At 54.7% G+C, this 22,476-nt stretch overlaps 1 long non-coding RNA gene across 1 annotated transcript in view; it reads left to right on the top strand.

Moving 5' to 3' along the window:
• LOC106695105 overlaps positions 1 to 22,476 on the top strand; it is a 43,052-nt gene that overhangs the window by 14,594 nt on the left and 5,982 nt on the right. Inside the window, exon 2 of the long non-coding RNA XR_001346188.2 lies at positions 16,714 to 16,822. This is a non-coding gene — a long non-coding RNA (uncharacterized LOC106695105). The remainder of the gene's footprint in view (positions 1 to 16,713; positions 16,823 to 22,476) is intronic.

The raw sequence follows: 22,476 nt of genomic DNA, 5'->3' as shown, positions 1-22,476 counted from the left end.
CGAACCTTTTGAGCTCGGCGTGCCAGCATTTTGAAAAACCCTTACTTAACTCTGGTGCCATGTCACATATAGAAATTTTTTGATATTTGCAACCATAGTAAAACAAAGACTTATATTTTTGGTATTTATTTTATATATTTAAATGCCATTTAACAAAGAAAAATCAACCAAAAAAATGAGTTCGCCTGTCACCTCTGCCACGCGTGTCATAGGTTCGCCATCACTGGTCTAGACACTGACAGTCACTCATTCATGGTAGTTTTCACCAAAAAAAGAAGAGGTAGTGATGATTGTATCCCGGTAAATGACGTAGTGCCGTTACCGGAATAAAGGGATTCGTTTGCCCGTGCGCATCAAAGCCCAATGAGACACGAGAAGGATCTTGTAGTGAAGTAAGGGTTTGTTTTCGGGAAGGGTCCACGCCCGGAGCTACAGGTGAGCTAACGCTCGAAGGCCTGGCCCGGATGGGTGGTAGGGGATGGGTTATCGGGGAAATGGCTAATCATGGTGAGTAAGGGAGTCAGGTCAAGGTCATGGTCTCCTGATTGGTCGGTGCCAGGGTAGAGGTAGCTGCTCATGCCGCTGGTCCTGAGGTCAGCCCTGCATCCCTCTGCTGGCTCGCTGCTCGTCTGGCTCTGCAGCTGAACCACAGCTGAGGCCTAGATGCTGCCTCTAGTTTGTTTTCCCAGAAAGCACGCCTCCCTTACTTGGGGTTGAATTGGGCTGGAGGTGTTGTCGACATAAGAACATCCAAACCTGTAGAGAATTCTGTACTAGTTTGTTTGGGCCAAACAGAGGATGCACTCAGAAGCAGGATGGCAATAGACAGAAGGATGTTCCAGGAAGTGGTGTCCGAGCATCCTCTGTGCACTGGGAGTCCAGGGAGGGACCGGAAGGTTCCATGAGGTGGGGAGAGCAGGGCGGGGGGACTGTAGGGCAGTGAAGACTATGTGCCCTCCTGAGGGTGGCCATGCTGTAAGGGGCGGGGGGCCTGGAAAAAGGCATCTGAGTGTGTTAACCTAGATGCACAGGAACAGCGGTGGGGCTTGCTGGAGGCACAGATAGGCTTTCACTGAGGCAGTTGTAGGCGGGGCGGGCTGCCCACCACCTGCCCAGGTGGGCACTTAGGATCAGCTCTCCCTGTGAGGTCACTTTCCTGGAACCTTTCCTGCCCGCAGTGCTGTGCTGTCATAAAGGTCAGTGAGGGTGCGGCACAGCCTCCCGCCGAGCAGGCCTGTGCTCACTGGCTGCCTCGTCCGTCCGTCAGACAGCGCCCGGGCGCCTGCAGAGGGAACGAGACAGCACAGGCCCCCTGAGCTCAGGCCTGGCCTCGCCCTCGCAGGGGAAGCAGTCACAGGCCCCGAGGGGTGCAGACATTTGGAATTAAAAGGAACTTGTGAAAGTCCTCTCATCCATCCTTGGGGCTTTCTGGAGGAGAAGAGTGCCACTGAGGTCAGTGACCTGCCCACACACGTGTCTGACGGAGGGGCCTGCGGCCACATCCTGTCCTGGGTCACGTCCATCTCCAGCCCCCAACACAGTTATCACCTGCCTCCAGGAGGCATTCCGTTTCTCTGTAAACGGAAAATCAGTGTCAAGGCAACCTGTGCACAGAAGGGCATTTTCTAGCCTCGGAGAGCGGAGTAGAAAGAGCCGGGGCTTAGGAGCCAGGCCACCCACGTTCCAAGTTCTGCCATTGACCAGCTGGCGACCTCAGGCAGTTAGTTAACCAATCAGTGGACTTAACCTTTAAAAAAATTCTTTTTTATTGATTTCAGAACAGGAGAAGGTGTGTGTGTGTGGGTAGAGAGAGAGAGAGAGAGAGAGAACATCAATGATGAGAATCATTGATTGGCTGCCTCCTGTGTTCCCCCCACTTGGGATTGGGCCCACAACCCAGGCATGTGCCCTGACCAGGAATCGAACCATGATCTCCTAGTTCAGTGGTCGGCAAACTGTGGCTCGCGAGCCACATGCGGCTCCTTGGCCCCTTGAGTGTGACTCTTCCACAAAATACCGACTTCTGCACATGGGCCACGAAGTTTCAATCGCACTGCACATGCACATCCGCACATGGTGTTTTGTGGAAGAGCCACACTCAAGGGGCCAAAGAGCCACATGTGGCTCGCGAGCCGCAGTTTGCCGACCACTGTCCTAGTTCATGGGTCAAGGCTCAACCACTGAGTAACACCTGCCAGGCTTAACCTTCATTTTTAAAATGACAATAACATTGACCTTCAAGAGTTCATCAGAAGTATCAGTGCAGTAATATCCACAGAGAACTGTGCCGCATGTCACCTGATCTCAACCTTCAGGAAATGATGGTGATCCGTCGCTTGTGGTTGCAGTGGGGCTCACGTGGTTGCAGTGGGGCTCACGCGTCGCTGGCTTACGTTTAGGAAGACAGCTTTCTCCAAACACGGTTTGCTCTGTACCTGGAAGGGGAGGGGCTGGACTTGGAACTGTGGCTGAAAAGGCAAAATGACAGGAACCGCCAAATTGTGTCACTAACTCCTCTTAAAACCTCCGAGGAGATGGGGTTCCCAGTTCTGACGACCCTAAGCCCCAGCCCTTTAAAGAAGTAATGTCAAAAGTATAGTGTTCAGAAACCTTCGACTCCCAGCATTTCAGATGCGCCTGGGAGGACAGATCCTAAAAGCATAACCGATATTTAATGGAATCTGTCTTTTTGATGATAATTACAGCATCCTGAAGTAGGCTTTAAACACATCTGTCTGCATGAACTTCTGCTTCCAAATTACTTGCTTCAAGGGGCACTGAGTCTCTGGCTCCACTTTCAAGTCGGATAACTACTGTTTAAATGGCTGGCAGGTGTGTGATCTATAATAAGAGCTGTGCGTGCACGTTAGCGCCCTGTTTACCTGCCACGCCGTGCTCATTTGCATCCCTCCAGGAAGTGGGACAGCCATAGAGTGTGCACCAGGGGCGGGCCCCCGTGTGACAGCTGAGATGCAGCCTTCACACATCTGGCCGCCGAGGGGGAGGGACCCTTCTCTTTGCAGAGGCAGGAGGCCCTGGCGCACTGGAGGGTGCACCCATGGGCCTGTCAGGAGGCGAGAAATAAGCCGAGGGGTGAGGAGCACTGGGGGCTTCGGCCGGGATATGTGATGACCTGGTCTCTGTGAGATCCCCCCACCCCAGTGGTTTTGTTTTTCTGCCTCAATGGGCACCTGCATTTCCTCAGGCTCCCGGCCGCCTGGCTTCAGCAGCAGCACCGCCCTAGTCCAGGCATCCGTTGTGGAATTCTTTGGAAACCGGTCCTTCTCCAGTTCCCTGTCCATCCAGTCATTTAAACGGCAGCCTTGTGATGCTGGTCCCAGGCTCCTCCAGGCTGGACACTCAGCTGGGCGGACTCTCTCTCTTCCGACCTCCTCAAACCCCAAAGGGCGGCCCAGGCCCCTCGGTGCTTCTGGAGACCACGCCATCAGCAGCGCCATGCAGGGCTCACCGTTCTCGCATCGGCCTGCTGGCTGAGGAGGAGACGCTGAAGTGGAGACACCTTTGGGTGAATAACAGGGAGGTGGTCATGTGTCCCATCCCATCTGCATGAGGACCGTGACGGTTCTGGAAGGGGAAGGAGGACGGGCAGATGGAGTGGATGCCCGTGTGGCAGGTGCCATTCCCGGGACAGGTGCTGTGCAGTGAGCGCGTCTCAGTGGAGGAGTCCGGCTGGGCTTCTAGACACGCGGCGCCGTGTTCTCTGAACAACAGTCCGTGCATCCGCCATCAGCGCAGCCTCTGCAGCCTCTGCAGCCTGTCGGTGAGGGTGCTCTGCGGCCCCAGCCAGGGAGCTGTGCTGTCCTGGCTAAACCCCGGGCATGGCCCCAGGGAGGCGCGTGCCTCTCCCCAGCCGCAGGGAGACCTGTCACCCTCTCACACTCGGGGAATGGCCTCCGCTGGGCGAGGGGCGGCGCCCAGAGGTGCTCGCCTGGGTCCCTCTGACGCCCCAGCGCCTTCCCTGGGGCTCTGTGGGGGCGGCAGTGAACGCACATCTGTAATGAAGACGCATGGCTGACTACCCCACACGCTCTGACAGGGAGTCGCCGAGGTGTAGAGGGCTCCTGCTGAGCGTCCCCTCCCTGCTGAGCGTCCCCTCTCCTGAGCGTCCCCTCTCCTGCTGAGCGTCCCCTCCCCTGCGGGCTGTCCCTACACCCCAGGCTCTGGGGCAGCCTCTGTGGGTCTGGCTGGCTCCTCTCGGCTGCGTCCCGAGCCGGGATGTCTGCTCTGCTGGCTTCCTAACGCACTGTCTTCACTTGGTCACCCGAAGAGTGGAATCCTGGCGGGTCCCTCTTCCTCCATAACCCGAGTAGACTGTGTCGGCAGGACTAGCGGCCACGCCATGGAAGTCAGCAGCAGGCACCCCAAGAAGGGGCCCCTCTAAGTACTGTGCCCAAAGTTGAACCCTCTTCCTTCCCCTCGGCACCCGTGGGCTCAGCAGGAAAGGGCCTGGCTGCTTCCTCCGTGGGCCGGGCCCCGCGTGGCTGGGACGGGAGCCACTGACCAGCCACTGGGTCCCTGAGGAGACACCTGAGTCTCCCCAAGCCCAGCCCGGCGCTGTGTGGGTGCGGGTGTGCTCCAGAGGGCTGGGGGGAGGAAGGAGAGGAGGAGGTGGCAGATGCTTGGCACAGTGTTTCTTCCTTCTCGTATTATTATTATTATTATTATTATTAGTTTTGATAATCCTTACCCAGGGATATTTTTCCATTGATTTTTATTTTTAAGAGAGAGTGGAAGGGAGGGGGAGATACAGAGAGAAACATTGATGTGAGAGAGACACATCATTTGGTTGCCTTCTTCACGCACGTCGAACAGGGCCGGGGATCGAGCCTTAAGCGAGCTGCGTGCCCTCGACCAGAACTGAACACAGGACCCTTCCGCCCAAGGGCCTACGCTCTGTCCACTGAGCCAAACCAGCTAGGGCAGTGATGGCGAACCTATGACACGCGTGGCAGAGGTGACATGCGAACTCATTTTTTTGGTTGATTTTTCTTTGTTAAATGGCATTTAAATATATAAAATAAATATCAAAAATATAAGTCTTTGTTTTACTATGGTTGCAAATATCAAAAAATTTCTATGTGACACGGCACCAGAGTTAAGTTAGGGTTTTTCAAAATGCTGACAGGCCGAGCTCAAAAGGTTCGCCATCACTGAGATAGAGGCTACACTTGCTGTTCCTTCTGAATTCTCCCCAAGACCTCTCATTGCCATCCTTGCGGGCACTTGTGAGATTGTTCCCGTGGTCCCTCTGCAGCGACACTTTTGAATCATCATGGAAACAGGCAGGGCCCTAGCGGGTTTGGCTCAGTAGATAGAGCATCGGCCTGCGGACTGAAGGGTCGTGGGTTCAATTCCTGTCAAGGGCACATGCCCAGGTTGTGGGCTCGCTCCCCAGTAGGGGGCGTGCAGAAGGCAGGTGATCAATGATTCTCTCCCATCATTGATGTTTAAAAAAGAAAAAGAGAAAGAAAGAAAGGAAGGAAGGAAGGAAGGAAGAGAGGATGTGTGAGTATCTGAAGGAAGGAAGGAAGGAAGAAAAAGAGAAAGAGGGGATGTGTGTGTATCTGTGCATGTGTGAGCGTGTGTGCATATGTGTTTGGGGCACACATGTCTATCCTGGTGCCCAGCGCTGAGAAACAAAGAAACAAGTATGGCATCTTTGGATCTGATTCTAGGAAAGAAAGCAGCACCCGGGCCAAGAGCCTTTATCTGTTTAATGTACCAGAACTCAACTGCGGGAACCTGTTTGTATTAGCATATCTCGCGAATGTGCCGCGCAGCTGCCGCCGACACGGCTGGGCCGGCCCGGGTTACGATCCGGGAGAACCGGGGTCGCCCTGTACATTTCGTTCTGTTTTCATTTTGATTTTGGCAATAGTGGGAGAGGAGCATACTCCCAGGAGAATCAATTATCCCCTCCAACATTCTCTGGGAATCATAATGACTATTAAAAATTGAAGGCACCCATATCTCATGCTATTCAGCCCAACTGGTAATTAAACTGCAATTAAATTGCTCACGGTGTAGATCGGGCCTGTTTTTGCAGGGAAATAACGAACTCCAGGCCCCTGAGAGTTGTGGGATTCGTCTATAGACATTTAATAACGCGGCTTTGATCTGACGCAGCCACCGACGGGTCTCCGAGAGGGAAAGGGAGACTGTAAAGCATTATTCTGTTATTAGTGGTGCATTTCAGTTTCATTTGGTTTCTTCGAGACTAGGAAATAACTGGCCATTTCTGAGTTGCCTGTCATTGCTCTTGCTGCTGTGTGCCGGGACCTGTACCTACTGCTGGGCTTGCTCCCCTCAAGTACCGACTTAGGGTGCGTTCCCGAGCTGTCACCAGGGAACCAGGGGTCAGCATTTGCCTGGAAATCGGGAGGCTTCCTCGGTTGGCCCTTTGGGCCTTTGCCAAATGTTTTCTCTCCCTCTTCCTTGCTCTCCTACATTTTCCCCCCTTTGTTGGTAAGAATGTCTGCATTTAGGGCTGTGCTGGTCAGTAATTTCTTGACTTTGATCTCAGGCCAGTGTCTCCACAGAGACTGGTCAGCTCCCGTGTCTCTGTGCTCAGTGGCCCTGACCGGAGACGGCGGGGCCCGCTGCCCACTGTGGTGCCCGGGGAGTAGAGCGCGTCCCACTTCCCCGCAGCCACCAGGCACTCGGGTGCCAGTGGGAGGGGCCCAACTCCTGCAGCCACGGCTGGACCACACCTCCCTCTTGATTGGTAGCAGAGGCCCTGCCATCAGTCAGACCCATTTTTAACTGTTGTCTTCGTTTTCCTTTTCTTTCTTAACCCATTTTGAAAATTCGTCTCGAAAAACACCACATGTCCCACATTTGAGGGTGTAAGTTTAGGGCCATATTAGTGCGAGGTCTGTGCTGCAGCTCCATCGCTCTGAGGCCTCTTGTTCTAGACTGGAGATTTCTCATTCCTCTAGAGGAGCCTCCGTTTTCCCATCTCTGAAGTGGGTTAATTAGCAGTGCCAGTCTCGTAGGATTGTAATAAGGATCAAAGGAGATAAGTCTTAGCAAGATGCCTGGCACAAAGCAAGCACTCAGCAAGCATTAGCTGCTAATGTTTATAGTATTGATCTATAATTACTATAATGTTTATAGTAATGTTTATAGCATTCTCTGTTTTGCTAGAATTTAATTTTATTTCCCCACTCGGAGTTTTTACCTTTAGAATACTTCCTAGTACCTCCTGGACTAGAATTCCTCCTCTTCTCTTTCCCTTTCTGTGATCTGCTCTATGAAGAGCAAAGACATTGAACAACTTGAAAGACTGTCTTGTTCACCACCATCTCCCTCTCAGCGAGCTGTTCCAGGGCACGGGGTGGGCACTCAGCATCTGATAGACGGCTGCCGGGTGGAAGGAACGCCCAGAGCCAGTGAGTGAGGGGCAGGGAAGGATAATCCTTCTGGTTCTTTATCCTCTGTCTTAGCGCTGTGCTGCACACACAGGCGGTAAATGAGGTTAAAATCCCAGCTGCAGGTTCCTAAGCCTGTGCCCGCACCTGGGTGCTGAAGACATTTGTCAGGTAAGACGGCAGCTACTCCATCTCACGTTAACTCCCGGATAATGCGCGATGCATCATCACTGAATTGGGAACGGCACGCAATGTTCCTTCGGTTGTCTGCAGCCACGGAGGCGGTGAACACTGAATATTGATTTTCAGATAAAAATATGGAAAAAGCAACATATTGTTTGGTTCCGACTTCTCCTTTGTCCACGCCACAGATTTGGGCAGGAACTTACAATCAATCTCTATTTGCCCCAAACAGATCCATTAGAAGAGCAGAATGTAGGCAGGAGACTCGAGCCACAGATGAGCAGATGGCCACTGCTTTGTGCATTGCCCTTCAGCAACTGTCTACCAGCTCGGAGAACAGGCAGCGCCGATTGGAAACACTGAATCCGAGTCTGAGGTTTCTGTTATTGAAATAACAGGAGACGATTCTAATAATTTTTGTCTAATAACATGGGATCATTTTAGTTCAGTCTTGGCTCTCAGTTGGTGCAGTTTTACGGCGCTCCCCTGGCCTCCGGGTCTTGCCTGTGACGAGGGGTAGTCGGCTCCCGCTGGCTCACATCCTGAGGACGTGGTTCTGCACTGGCTGAGTCCTCCGTCCTCAGCTCTGTGCTGGGCACCAGCGCGCTGGACAGATCTGTGGGAACGGGGAGCTTCTCCTTCATCCCTCCTCTTTGGATGGGAAACACGTTCTTTTCCCCCAGAATCTTAGATAAACAGCTCATCTCTGTAGCTACCTGGACCTCGACACCTTGGATTTGGGAATCAGACTAGAAACCTAGGCTTTTGGGGATTTTCCATAGAAAATGGGTCCTGCCTCTCATGCTTCAGTTGAGCATTTGAAGAGTTTGTCCAGCGCCATAGGCTTGTTCGTATAGCATAACTGTCACCGTGTGCGTGTGAGTGAGAGCATGTTTTAATAGGAAGAAATCCATGGGCTCATGTAACTGGAAGGTCCAGGAGTTCCAGCTTCAGGCACAGTTGGCTCCAGGACTCAGAGGGCACAACAGGACATCGTCTCCCTCCCCCTCTGCCCCTGCTTCTCCTGTGTTGGCTTCACATCAGGCACATCAAATCTTTGAAAACTTTTTAAACTGATGGGTTTGTGTGAGTTTGTCATCTTTCCATCAATCTTTGTTAGCTCTAGCAAAAATGAGTCAGTTCTTTAGAACCCTCACCAAATCCTAGTACTTCCAGGAGGTTCCATAGTCATCCTCTGGTTAGATAAGGGCCACTTGGCCTGCACGTGTCCAGGCGTGGTGTTTGGATCGTCATCTGTCTTCTGTGTATTGTCCCCGCCCTCGGAGGAAGACCTTAGGGCCACCCCAGCCGCCAGGGACCTTCCTGCAGATCCCCCCACAGGACCCGAGTGATACTGACCACTTCTGACCTTTAGATTGGCGAGTTCACGTGGTCAGCCTAAGCAGCAGCCCCGGCAGCTGGGTCTGAAAGCCTCAAATGACTTGGGATTGTTTTGCTGTTGATGCTTTGTTACTGGCATCGCTTCCCTGCTCAGCGCGATGTAGAAGCAGCCGGAGGCGCATGACAGAGCGCTCGAGCATATGGCGAGCCATTCCTAGCGGAGCGGTGCCCGGATGACCATCCTTCATGTCGCAGCTGGAGGTTCTGGCATGCCGTTCCGGAATTTCACCATTAAATTAGGGTCCGTGGATCAGATAACGAGGAGAGAGGAGACGTTTTTATAAGCCATACAGCTTCCCTGCCAGCCCTGGGAGCCCTGAGCATTCAGGCTTTTAACGCATATCTGCCACTGCTGGGAGGGGCGGGGAGGCCGAGAGGCCACAAATCCCAAAGGCCAGCCTACCTGTGTGCCGGGGCAGGTGCAGGTCACAGAGCTTCTGAGCTGGACGGTACCCTAGGGGTGATCTGGCTGCAGCTCCTCAATGAGGGTGAGACCGTCCGGTCCCAGTGGGCTAACAACTTTGTCCAGAGTCACAAGTAGGATAAGGATCAGGCTCCCGTTTCCTGGTCCCGTCTTCGCCAGAATCTTTGCTTCTTGGACAGATTACCAACTCCCACAGAGTAAGTCCATCATCTACGTTTTGACAAGAAAATCAGAATTTCCAACCCGAGAAGTACGCTTCCTCTCACATCGAGTCATCCCCGTGTGCTCCCGACCTGTGTGTTGTGGGCAGCACTGCTGTCCGGTGAGCTGTGCAGGGACAGCTGCGGCCCGTGGCTGCTGCCGTGGCGATGTCGTGGCTGTTTGCCACGTGGCTCTGAAGACAGTGAACTGGGTACCATAGTAAATGCTCGGGGCGGGCTGCTGAGATGGTGGTTAGAACAAGACTCTGAGCAGAGCTGAGATGTGCCGGCGGGGAGTGAGGGCTGCGAGGACGTTCGGGGAGAGGGGAGCATGGAGAGCTCAGTGCTCTGCCCTCCTCCCGGCATGTCTGGCCCGCAGGTGGGAGAAGCTGTGGTTGGCAGATAACTGAGGAGATGCCACGGTAGGTGCCGGGCACACGGGCCGGTGGCACGTGATGAGCCCACAAAGGTCGTCAGGGAATGTCTTGGTAAGATGGCTTTGTCGGATGATGCTTTAAGCCACAAGAGAAAACATAACTGAAACATTTAAAGATGGAGCCAGGGTGAGAGCAAGATGCCCCTGTCTGTGGGTCTGAAAAAGAAGTGAAACACAAGCCGCCCGGAGCTGAAGCCACTGCTGCCCGGCTCTGGGCAACGCAGGCAGAAGGGCCGGATCTGGCTCCTGCCCCCGGCTCATCCCAGACGTGTGCTCTCCGGAGGCAGCAATGGAGTCAGGCTTGCTGCTCACATCCAGGGCTGTTTGTCAGTGAGAGAGGCCGCCCTGACTGTGACAGGGGCCTGATGGAAGTGACTGCTGAGCAGTGCCTGGCAGGATGGCTGTGTAAAGCCCGTATGGAGGTACAGGACCCAGACCCAGTCCTGACCAGCACCGAGCCAGACCCCCCGCTGGCTCCGTGCCTGGATGTGCATTATTCCCATCACGGGGGTAGGATCCCTGAGACACCATCTAAGACTGTATACAAGACGGGCCCAGACACTGGCGGGGACAGAGAAGAGACAGATGGGAGAGGACATTCCACTGAAAATGAGCCTGCCAACCACAATTCTAAAACACGGGGAAACATAACATCAAGAAAAAGAACCAGTGAAATCTATGGTCAGAAGATAAATCCACTCCATATGGGAATGAAATTATAGTATAAAAGTTTTATATGTATTTTAAGTCCTTAAAGAGAACAATAGCATCTACCAGGTTGGGGGTTGGGGGGACAGGAATGAAACAGGATAGGAGCATAGGCAGAGAACCAGTTAGAAATCCAGGAAGTGAAAGCTACAGTCATTGAAAAGAAACCAATACAGAGGTATTGAACTTAGAGATAGTAGTTAGGAAATCGCTCAGAGTGCAGCTCAGAGAGAAAAAAGAAATGTTTAAAAATACGGAAAAGCAGCTAAGAGGCACGAAGGGCCATTTGAGATGCTCCAATGAGCTTCTAATAAGAGGCTGTATGCACAAGAATAGGGCAAATGGCCGGCAAAATTGTAATTTGCCAGAACTTTACAAAGATATGGGTCCTCAAATTTGAAGCATATTTCCCAGAACTGAGGAGGACCAAGCACCCAGGACCAGAGGTCTGGGAGCCAGGTTCCAGTTAGGCCGACAGAACCCTCCTCAGCAGCCCCTGAGGCCAGAGCACGTGCAGTGACAGCTCCAGTGGGTGAAGAGCATCCTTGTCAGAAAGGAATTCTGTCTGCAGCTAAAGTGTCCTCCCTGAGTAAGAACAGGGTAAAGACGGATCTGGGAAGTGCAGGGAGCTCGCTGGGAGACTTGCTTGTGGTAGGCAATGCACATCACAGAAGGAAAGTCCTCTCCACGCGCCCTTTCTTACGACAAAGACCAAGTTACCCAGCCCTGCTGCAGGTCATTTTATAGACTCACTCTGTTTCCTCGTTAGCCTGGTACCCAAAAGGAAAAACAAGTGAAACGTCAAAATTCCACGCTTGCTGAGAAGTGGAGATAGGAATTCCTTCTCTGGACTCTTCCCCAAAGGGATCAGGATCTTGCCTGTTGGTCATTATTAATAAGCTGATTTTTGGAGTCTGCTCTGGGTGAAGAATTAGGCATATTCATTTACCAAGTCTGATTTCAGAGGAGTTCCTGTCTGCTAACGGCTAATGGCCATAAAAGAGATGTTGAGTTAAAGACAGCCCAGTCTTGCACTGTACGAGTTGTGTGACGTAGGACATTTATTTAACTTATATGAGCTGCAGTTTTCTCATATAAAATGGGGATAATAATGTTTACCTCACATTTTTCTAAGGATTAACTGAGGTAACACTTACCTGGAACAGCACCCAGCGCCTGGAACAGAGCAGGCTAATTGTAGGTGCTTGACAAATATTCCCAGGAGAGAGGGCAGGGGAGGGGAGGATGCTTGGAGGGAGAGGGAGGGTTGTAATACCCCTATGCACGTAGCACTCTTCCATCCATATTTGAGAGCAAGCCAAGAACAGTGACATAAACAGAATTCTGCAGAACAGCCTTTGGGAAAAGATGTACACATACCACACACACACACACACACACACACACACACACACACGCACACGGTGGTTACGATTAGAATGTTTAAAAAGCATCTAATCAGATGCTTCTGCGTCATGGGTCCTGACAGTGAGCACTGATCTGAAAGAATGAGAGCTGATGATGGAGGGAGGGTGTGGCTCAGAAAAGGGAGGCAGGCGGGGATCGGAGAGAGATGAGAAGGAAGAGAAGGGCGGGAGGGAGGCAGGGCCGAGGGCTGGAGGGCGCCGCTGTCCTGCGCGAGCTGCTCGGTGCCACTTCTTCAGCAGCTGGCGAGCACGCGTGACCTCTGGTATCGGAAGCAGTCTGGCTGGAGGCTGGGAAAGACCAGCATTTCTGTTTAATAAATTGAACTTCTACAGCGCACATCCCACTGATGCTCTATGAGCCACACTCATGTCCTGTTTCCCTCCCTCCGCCTCCTCCTCTCCATGTCTTTCCTAAAAGACAGATAACTCATTAGCGATAGAAAATGATAATCCGTCGGGCAGCGCCCCCTCCACAGCCCTGCTCGGGGGAACCCCGACAGTCAGCGCACAACCCTCGGTACCGGCGGAGACTCAGCGTTGGTGCCCCAGGTCTGGGACTCCTGCGTGTCCACGTGCTGTTTCACGGCGGCACGGGCCGAGCGGGTGAGGCAGGGGTGAGGCGGCCGTTCAATACAGAGTCCCTGCGGGTGAGGGGTGATGTGTGGGTGAGGGGTGACGTGTGGGTAACGGGGTGGGGCGGCTCCAGCCGATCTGGAGGGTGGGGCGGTGTGTGCATCCTTCCTCACTGCACCTCAGTCATCACCCTCACTCCATCCAGGACATGCTGGGCTGGGCACCGTACTCAAGTACTTCCTGTTGTTTTGTGCCCAGGACCTTTGCACCTACTGTCCCTTCTGCCCAGAGTGTCTGATTTTACTCACCTGTCAGCCCCCAACTGAAATGTCTCCTCTTCTGGGACACGTTTCCTGACCCTGCAGGTAGCGTGGGCCCCGCCATGGACCCCCATGGGCCCTAGGAAGCTCCCCGTTGCTCCAGACTTGTTCATGCTCTTCCGCCTCTGGCCCGTCCACAGCGATGTGAGCTGCACCGGGACAGGAGCCGCTGCTGGCTCACTCCCCACTTCGTCTCTGTGGTGTTTGGCACATACAGGTGCTCATCAATGTTGAATGTCTATGTGGGTGAATGAATGGATGAATGAATGAACAAATGAACAAATTAGCATGTAAATGGATTCTCCTCCTATGTGTTCCCCAAGAGTGAATGTCATCAAAGACGGCGATTTTTTTCATTAAAATATATAAGGAACTTTCTTTCCAGCCAGGAATTGTGAACCCCAGAGCAGGGAAGTCCTGGCCAGCAATATTTTGAGAGCAGCTAAGAGAAGTCAGTGATCGACGTTGGCTGGGGTTGGAATTGGGGGAAATAGGTAAAATGGAGAGCTCTATTTTTATTGGAATTCTCGCTTGCCCGTGTCTTGCATGTTGCAAACTACGGATAGTTCCAGTTCTGTGCTAACTTGTTCGGTTTGGACGGCGAGGCCTCGTGCCCTCTGCACAGCAGCGCTCCGTTCCTAAGGGAGCGGTGATGGGCGTTGGCCTCAGTAGGAAGCTGCCTGTGAACACATCTCTAGAAGGTGCCATGCTTTATCAGGCGTTCGGTTCCTAAAAGATGGTGCAAGGGCGTGCCCCATGGCGCAGGCCTGTCCGTGGCCTGGCCGAGAGCACCTTTTCTGGGCTCTTCTGTCGTCTGTACCTGGGAGGGGCTGAAGCAGGGATCTGTGACCCCGCCTGCCCCACACAGCCTGTTATTCAGCCTGTCACTCGTTGTGGCAGTTGCAAGCGGAGCACCTCCCACCCCTTGACTCCCACAGGCAGGACCAGCAGTGTCCTCTGGCGCCTGATCACGTAAAGGATCGGCGGGAGGGAGGAGAGGGGTGCAGACACAGGGCTCGTGGCATCAGATCTTCTCACATACCCACCGCGGAGGAGGAGGCGCCTCCCGGTGCCTGGGCACCTTCCCTCTGGCTGTCGCTGTGCTGGAGTCTGGTCAGGTGGTTTCGGGCGCTTCCAGAAAGCCTGCGTTTGCTGCCCGGACTGGGCAATGTAATGGGCATTTCAGAGCCCGGCCGAGGGCGAGGCCAGCACGTGGCTGACCATGGCTGCCCCGCGCTCGGCGGTCAGCTCCCACACACGCACCTCAGCCCACCATGGTCCCTTAAAACCGGGGCGGTACTTGTGCCCCACAGTTTTCCTCGCCACTGATGAAAACCATCACGTAGTCACATTGTTTTGAATTTTATCCATTAGAAATTCTCGTGAATTAGTAAGAATTTCTTCTGCAACGTGCAAACGCCTCCTTGAAATCACCAGCCGCTCACAACTATAATTTAATCGCATATGGCTGCTTTCTTTTAACGCCTTGATGAGATCGGGCTTTTCCTAAGGGAGCTTGGGCGTTTTGATTGGACAAAGCAGGACCCTGGGGGGAACTGCACTGGGTGAGGGGCAGCAGCTGTGAGGCACCTCTGGAAAATCACTGGTGAGGCCCTCAGCCCGGAGGAGAGGACCCAGGACAGATGGAAGCGAGTGGAGACAAATGGTACTTCCTTGAACTCTTTGCTGTGAGCCGGTGCAGCACGGGCCTGGCTGGGTGAATCCCTGTGGAGGAGATGGCCCCCCAGGAACTGGGACCCACAGTAAGGGCAGCTGCATGTAGACTGAGGCCACGGGGCCTCCGCGAGAGCCCTCCCCCCACAGGTGAGTGAGCCCTCTCTGGCCGAGCACCTGTAATCTGCAGGTGTTAACAGTGCACTTCCAACTGCAAAGCACTGACTGTCCAGCGCAGAGCAAGGTGGCCGCTCTGCGCTGGGACACGCCGTGCCATCGGGAGAAGCAATGGGATGAGGCTTTGTAAAGACCCTGCTCCAACGCCCACAGTGCTGTTGCCAGCCTTTCTCCTGCTGGCAAATTACATTCCTTTATCCACGTGGTGGGACGCCAGGAATGACTTCAGGGAACAGCCCTGAGAGCGGGCTTACTCTGTGACAGGAGTTCTGAAGACAGTGTCATTTGGCACTTCGCAATTTTCTGTGATTTTGCACAGAGAAGATGGAAGACTGTGATAAGTATTTCCCACAAATGGCTCTAAAGTGAAACCCAGCTGGTGGCGAGTCTTCTGCTGTGTGTGTGGAGGCTGGAGCCCAGGTTTTCTATGAGAAACAACCGAAGAGTCGGTTTAATGAGTTTCTAACACTTTTTCCCTCGGTGCCGTGATGAGTCTGGATTACCTGTCTGTGTCTGGTGACGGGGCGATGCAGGCTGCTGGCATGTCAGTGCCCAGTGGAGGGGGCAATGTGTCGGGACGATGGAAACGGGGCTGATGGGAAGGGCCGTAGTTGCGCTGTAAGAAGTGAACAGTGTGCAGAGCTCATGGAAGGCAAAGCTGTTAGGTGGGTGCAGTCTGGGCAGCGAGGGGGCTGACAGCTCCAGGAGCAGCCGCTGGTTCTGAACTGGCTGTGCCGCTTCTGGCCGGACCACCCTGGGCAGATGGCGTGGCCTTTTAGAACCTGGGCAGCTGGGGCCTGTGTCCCTCCCCCAGGGACCTGCGCGGCCCCCCCAGCTGCCAGGCACCCCCTCCCTGCACAGCACCTGTGTCATTTTCTCAGTTCAGTTCAACCTCCTTGAGTTGAGCATGGCCATGTACTGATTGGAGGCCCCCTCGGAGCCCTAAGTCGTACTCGGTTTTGTAATATTTTTAAACCATAGTATGGATACCTGGCATCTGATGGGGTGATCGGGCCTTGATGTGCATATGCTGCCGTGTGCCCCCAGCCCCAGGATGGCCCTGCACCTGTGGCGGGAGCATAGTCCCTACGAATAGCGGGGGTGGGGGTGGGGAGGGCACAAGAGCCCAAACTGCACACTTCTGTTGAATCTGTTACAAAAATGCTTTTGAACCGACTGAAATAGTGTCGGGTCTGAAACACGGCCCTGCATCTCCAGTCCTTGCTGCACGGCCACACGCTCTCTATTTGTTACGGGTGAAACAGGTCACACTGTCTCGAGTTCCCCTACATGCAGGACACATGGCACACACAGCCTCTGCGCCCCAGGGGTGGGGCGGTAATATCAACACCCCGGGCCTGCAAGAGAGGTGGGTGGCGAGGAGCGCTAGCCTGGCGCGCGAGGGCTTCCAGTCAAAACGAGGGTGTGGGGCGTCCAGATGGGGAGCCTGGACGCTTCCATTCATTCGCTGAACAGATACCTACAGAGGCCCCGCTGGTCCACGCTGCCGGGTGCTGGGCTTCAGAGAGCGTGGAGGGTGAGAGGCATGTGGTGCTCATTGGAGAGGCGCCCGGCACAGGCCTTTTGTTCTGAATGCACAGCATCCTGGGAGCAGGAGGCCGCCCTGCGCCTGTGCCCTCAGGGTCGCTCATTTCCTCCGGGGGCTCCTGAGCAGCCACGGCCGGCGTGGCTCCTATTCACGTGGCTCCTATTCACATGGTTCCGCTCATGTGGGCTCCTGTACGATGCTGGCCACGGAGGAGGGAGCCGCTGACCGTGTGCCCTGTGGTTTCTTCCAGGATCTTCTTCCCGGGCTGCCACCCCGTCAGAGGCGTGCAGGTAATGAAAGTTGGCAAATTGCAGTTGCATCAAGGCATGTTCCCGCAGGCGATGAAGAACCTGAGGCTGGTGAGTGCCCACCGCGCGTCCTCTGCCTAGGGGCCCTTTGCTGGCTGCGGCCAGGCCATGCGAATTTCAGCAGCTCTCCTTCCATGTGTCTGCGTGCACACACTCACACGTGCACACACACGTGCCCATAAATGTCTGGCAACCAGCTCTGAAAACAACGGATTTGTGATGTTTGCTGATGGCTGTGCTATAAACATGCCCGTTATGGTTGAGTTTAAGCTGCTGATGTAAAATCAACCAGCTCCCGCTTTCAGCTGCACACCTCAGCACCAGTGTCCGATCAGAAAGGCCTAATTAAATCACACGTTCTCTCTTTCTACCACCTTTTCTAGTCACACTGGGTGTAGTAGAAGGGATGCTGGTTTCTGACTCGCTGATAGATTTATTAGTGGCTGTAGGTGGAGAACAATAGTTGGGAAATACCCGAGAAGATTGGAAAATTTGAATGTGGTGGAAGGATAATTGAATTTTAGGTTTTGTCTTGTGGTGTTAAGTTCAAAGACCATAATAAACGGCTGCCTGTCAGGCTAGCCCTTGACCGGCCGTCTGTCTGCAGTCCCCTCTGCAGCCTCCCCCTCCAGGCCTCCCTGTCTGCACAGCCAGTGTGCGCTGGGCCGCTTGGCGCTACCACACCCTGAACTGCCCACAGGAGGTCTTGGCGAAGCTGCTTCCTCTGCCTTAAGTGACTGTGCCCGCACCCACCCCAGGGCAGGCCGAGCGCGGCTGTTCCTTTAAGGCCCAGCTCCAATGTTGTCTTCTCCCTGTGGTCCTACCCTCTGTTCACTCTACCCGTAGAGTGCGTGTCCCATGGGAGCGGGAGCACCTGAGGCCCACGGCCCCCAGGACGCTGAGGTCCTTGCGGGCATCATTGTCACCAGCCTCGTGCCATGCAAGGTGCCTGGAGCTCAGGCAGGTGGTCGTTTGTTGGAGGAAGGAAGGGAGGGAAGGGAGGGAGGAAGTTCGGTCCAGTGCAAGGTGTTAACAAGTGCCCAGAAACTACACGGGAGCTGGGTTAGTGTTGGGACACGTTGTTAGAGTGACATTTGTTCGTCGCCTCCCAGCGAGTCTCCTCTGCCCCAGGCCCAGGCCCCCGCTGTGCTGGCCTTCCCACCCAGGCAGAGCCCCTCCCACCCAAACCACGGCCTCCACAGGAGAGCCCACGTGCCCATCCGGCCGGGCTGGCTCGTCGTGCAGCGACCTGCTGTCTGGGTTGCACAGGGAGCACCAGACCCTCGAGTGGGGTCTTCGGGGCCACCGGGCCCTTGTCTGCAGGGAGTGGCCCCGGCTCTGCATTAACCTCTCAGGAGTGTCCAGGTGGCAGGCCAGTCCCATAACGGGGCAGTTACCACATTTAGATGAGGAAAACAACATCCCAGGGATTCTTAAACATGAGATGCCTCAGTACCTGTTGCTGCTGCCTGCCTGCCTGATCCTGAGTGGAGTCAGCCATGATCAGCAGGAAGCACACGGGTTCCGAAGGCACACGCTCCTACGTCCTTTAAACCGTCTGCCCTCCTTGCCCCGACCGGGGACCACCTCGCTCTCTCGCCGTCTCAGGGAAAACCTCCCTTCTGGTCTGGCAGACACTTACCGGCCAGTCAGCTCAGACAGAAATACTAATTCAGGGTCTATTTTGTTAAGTTTTGACAGAAAAATAATGTGGAGGAGATTTCCCAAGCATGGGGCGTGCCCAGCCCAGCGAGTGGTGTTTGTAGGTGGTCACAGGCCCCTTCATGTTCACGGGGACGGGAAGTGCCCTGCGGCTCAGACACGCGCGATCGGCCTGGCCCCGTGACCGCTGGCGCGGGGAGGTCAGCGGCTAAAGTCAGTCGGAGGCAGAGCTGGTCTAGTTTGTTCCATTTGATGCAACTTGTGTTGATTAAATGCTCCTGTTAATCGAGTAAGACCAGTGTTGTCCTTACCGTTTAGTGGGGAGACAGACAGGTGAGCCGGTCAGTGACTCCAGGCGGGAACCCAGGCTTCCGCGCTAGACTCGCCCAGGGAGACGGGGGGGCTCTGTGGTGGGGCTTGGCGTGCGGGTCCCCTTGGGCTCCTGAGCTCCCGATGCCGCCCCAGAGGCCTCCGGGGACATTCGCATCTCTCCCCTCCTGTGAGGCTCCATTGCAGCCGTGTGTGCAGAGCTGGTGCAGGAGGCACCCAACAGCCTCAGCGCAGATGGAGCCTGAAGGAGCCCTGACCGACGTCCAGATGCTCACTGTGGGGGACGTGGGCCAGAGGGTGGGGGGTGCTGGCAATCCAGCCCTCCCGGGCACTCTCACTGGCCTTCACCCCCTCGTGCCCAGTTCCGTCCTGTCCTCCTCGCGGCCTGGTGAGGCTGCCTCCCTCCTCCAGGACATCCCTGGTGATCAGCTTGGCCGCTTCTGCTCCTGGCACCAGAGATAAGCCCACGTGCACCTGCTGGCTGCCCAGTGGGAGGTCTGGGGGCAGCAGCAGGGAGCCTGCCGGGAGGACGGGGTTGGCCTTACCCCAGGCGTCCGTTTGCCTCTGAAAGTCACTGATTATCAACCAAAAGGCAGACGCACATCCCCGCGTGCTCGGTTTACTAGTTTGCTGACTTGAGGCAAGTCTTTTAATCCCTTTGAAAATAATTTTCTTATTTGAAACATGAGAATAATAGCCCTGGCCAGTTCAGCTCAGTGGATAGAGCGTCAGCCCGCAGACTGAAGGGTCCCAGGTTCCATTGCGGTCGAGGGCACGTACCTCAGTTGCAAACTCGATCCCTATGTGCGAGGTAACCAATCGATGTGTTTCTCTCACATTGATGTTTCTCTCTCTCTCTCTCTCTCTCTCTCTCTCTCTCTCTCTCTCTCTCTCTCTCTCCCTCTCTCTCCCTCCCTCCCTCCCTCCCTCCATTCTCTCCAAAACCAAAAGAGAGAGAGAGAGAGAAAGAAAGAATACAACCTATGCCATAGAGCTGCTTTGAGAAGTAGATGCCCTTGTGAGTGCGTTTTGTCAAGCCCCAAGCCTCCTGGTGCTCTAACAGGTTATTATCTTATAGAAACTCTCGCTCTGACGATCCCCAGCGACCTGGTCGCTTAGCTCTGTGTGTGGTCTGGGTTACACGGTCGTTCCCCTTTTAAACTGCGAGGCTGTGTGCCCACTCCCTCTCGGCTCACAGGGGCACGGCTGTTTCCCTGAGGTGAGCGGGAGTTCCTCAGGGACCCACTGTGTTCCTGTGCGTCGCCTGGTGCCGCGAACAGACACGCCTGCCCCGGGCGCAGCAGGTCTAGCAAGGCTGTGCGAGCACGAGTGGACTTGGGTAAATGGAGGGCTTTTGCGCCCCACGCCAGCCCATGTTTTCAGCCGTATTTGGTTAGTGGCCAGGTCTGCTCAGGGCCTTTGGTCCACTTGCTGGCAGGGGCTTGGCCCAAACACGTCCCTCTCCTCTCCTCTCCTCTCCTCACAAGCTCATGCGCCCTGACATCCAGCGGCAGGTCAGTGTGTGCTTCACAGCTGCCTGCCGAGCCGTCTCAGGGCTCAGGTCAGCGGAGAGGAGAAGGGAAGATAATTTGCCTTTTGACACGATGTTCTCTAGGCTGCACCCGTAGCTACTCTCTTTTGTCTCCGAAGCTCTGGAAATAATGGGACGAAACAGCTTGAATGGGGGTTCCAGAGGCTGGGTTGAAGGTTGGAACAGGATCAGAAAAGCTGCAGAATCAGAGATGTGTGGCAGATTCCATTAGGCCCAGCCCCCTCCAGGGGGACCCCTTCGCCCAGCCCCCGGTGTAGGCCTCCGCCGCCCCCCACCCCGCCTCAGAGAGCCTGTGACTGCGGCCAGGGCTGTCCTGGGTCCCTGGCAGGGCCCCCTCTCACTTTCTCCTGTCTCTGCTCTGCTTCCCCTTCTTTCCATTTATTTCTCGGAGGATTTTGTCAGCCACCATCTGACCTCTTGGGCCTCCGGGGCAGGCGTCCCATCCTGCTGTCTCGTCGGAGAGCCTGTTTCTTTCCTGTGCGCTCTGCCCACTGCCACCCCCTCCCCGGGCCAGGTTGATCTCTCTCCTGGGCCTGACCAGGGAGCACAGGCCGCAGCCCTGGGCATTGTCCCTCTCGCTCCTGCACAGTTAGCGGCGATCCCAGCACATGCGGGGACTCTGAGCGTACGTGCTGGGCGCTGTGGGCTCAGCGGCATCCGGTCTCCAGCCCCTCAGAGCGGCCTCGAGCAGGCAGTTTGTTCCTGTTCCTACCTACTGCCGCTATGCTTGCCTCTGTGCTCATGTCCTTGTCTAGGAATCTGATGAGAACTGCTGACTCACCAGAGAAAAATCTACAAACACACACACACACACACATTTGGTGAATCGGGGCGGGAAGGGGCTTGGGGAGCACCTGAGGCCTCTCCATGGACTCCTCCCTGCCCACAGCCTGCAGGTGTCTGACATCACACTTAAGGGGCCGCTGGGAGGGGAGCGGGGAGGACGGGGGCAGGCAGATGACCTGCCTGCTGTCAATACGCCTTCTGAGAGGTGTTTGCAAGTCCCTGGCTCTGATGCTGATGAGTGTTCCCTGCTGACCTCCACACAGAGAACCTTCGTTTCAAGAGTCCGTTTCTGAACTAAGAAAAGGAGAAGAGAATGGTCAGCAAAGCGGGAGCGTAGTGATTCAGTCCTATTACAAGAAACAAGCAGAGAGGTACCGACCAGGAAGTGCAGCCCAGCAGGACTGGGAGCCAGTGGGGAACCGGACACCCTGCACCCGGGGAAATGAGGTGGCCCCTTCCTCCTGCGGGAGCAGGGCCAGAGGAAGTGGCGAAAACGGGGTCTACGCGAAATTCAGCGCCTCAGCGGACACTCAGCATGTGCCGGTTGCAGCTGAAAATCACTCCTCAGACAGGAACCAGGAAGATCGCAGTTTTAATGAAAAAAAAAGAAAAAGAATGGATATGTGCCAGCTCCAGATAACAGGCATTAGGAGGACCTGACGGAGATCTGGAGGCAGACATCCTAAAAGGCCTCGATGAGCAAGGACAAACAGCCTCAAGACACATGCAGAAGTAAACGGCTCAGCACGGACATAGACGCTCATGGATGAGGATGGATAAGCGGAATGGGAGATGCAGTCGATGGAATGTCACTCGGCCTAGAAAGGAAAGGAATCCTGACACACGCTGCAACCGGGGTGAGCGTGTGCCAAGTGAAGGAATAGCCAGACACGAAGGACCCATGTTGATGATTCCACTTCCATGAAGCTCCTGGCCAAACACAGAGGGACAGCGAGTGGGAGAGTGGCTACGGGGCTGAGGGACTGGGGCAGAGGCTGGCGGGGTGACTGTCCAGTAAGCACAGCTTCCGGGGGTGAGGCAGAAGTCCTGGACACACACAGGGTGTATTTCACTGCAGTGAGACTTTTTTATGGAAGGAAGAATGGTAGACAACTCCCAACATAAACTGCAGATTCAAGAAGCTGAGCGAATCCCAAACAAGGAAAGCCAAGGAATCCACCCTGTAACGCATCACAGCCCAACTTCTGAACACTGAAGACAAAAGCAATGGCTTAAAGCAGCAGGAGGAAAAATGGTATCTCGCCTGTAGGGAAAAACAGTTTAAAGGGCAGTGGTGTTCTGTCAGAAGCCATGGAGGCCAGACAGACGGCACACGTTACAAGGACTGAAAGAAAAGAACTGCTACCCCCAAACC

This window comes from Myotis lucifugus, unplaced genomic scaffold (assembly GCF_000147115.1).
Source record: "Myotis lucifugus unplaced genomic scaffold, Myoluc2.0 scaffold_848, whole genome shotgun sequence".
NCBI lineage: Eukaryota > Metazoa > Chordata > Mammalia > Chiroptera > Vespertilionidae > Myotis > Myotis lucifugus.
Note: the sequence above shows the minus strand (reverse complement) of the source record. Positions and strands in the feature narration are given on the sequence as shown.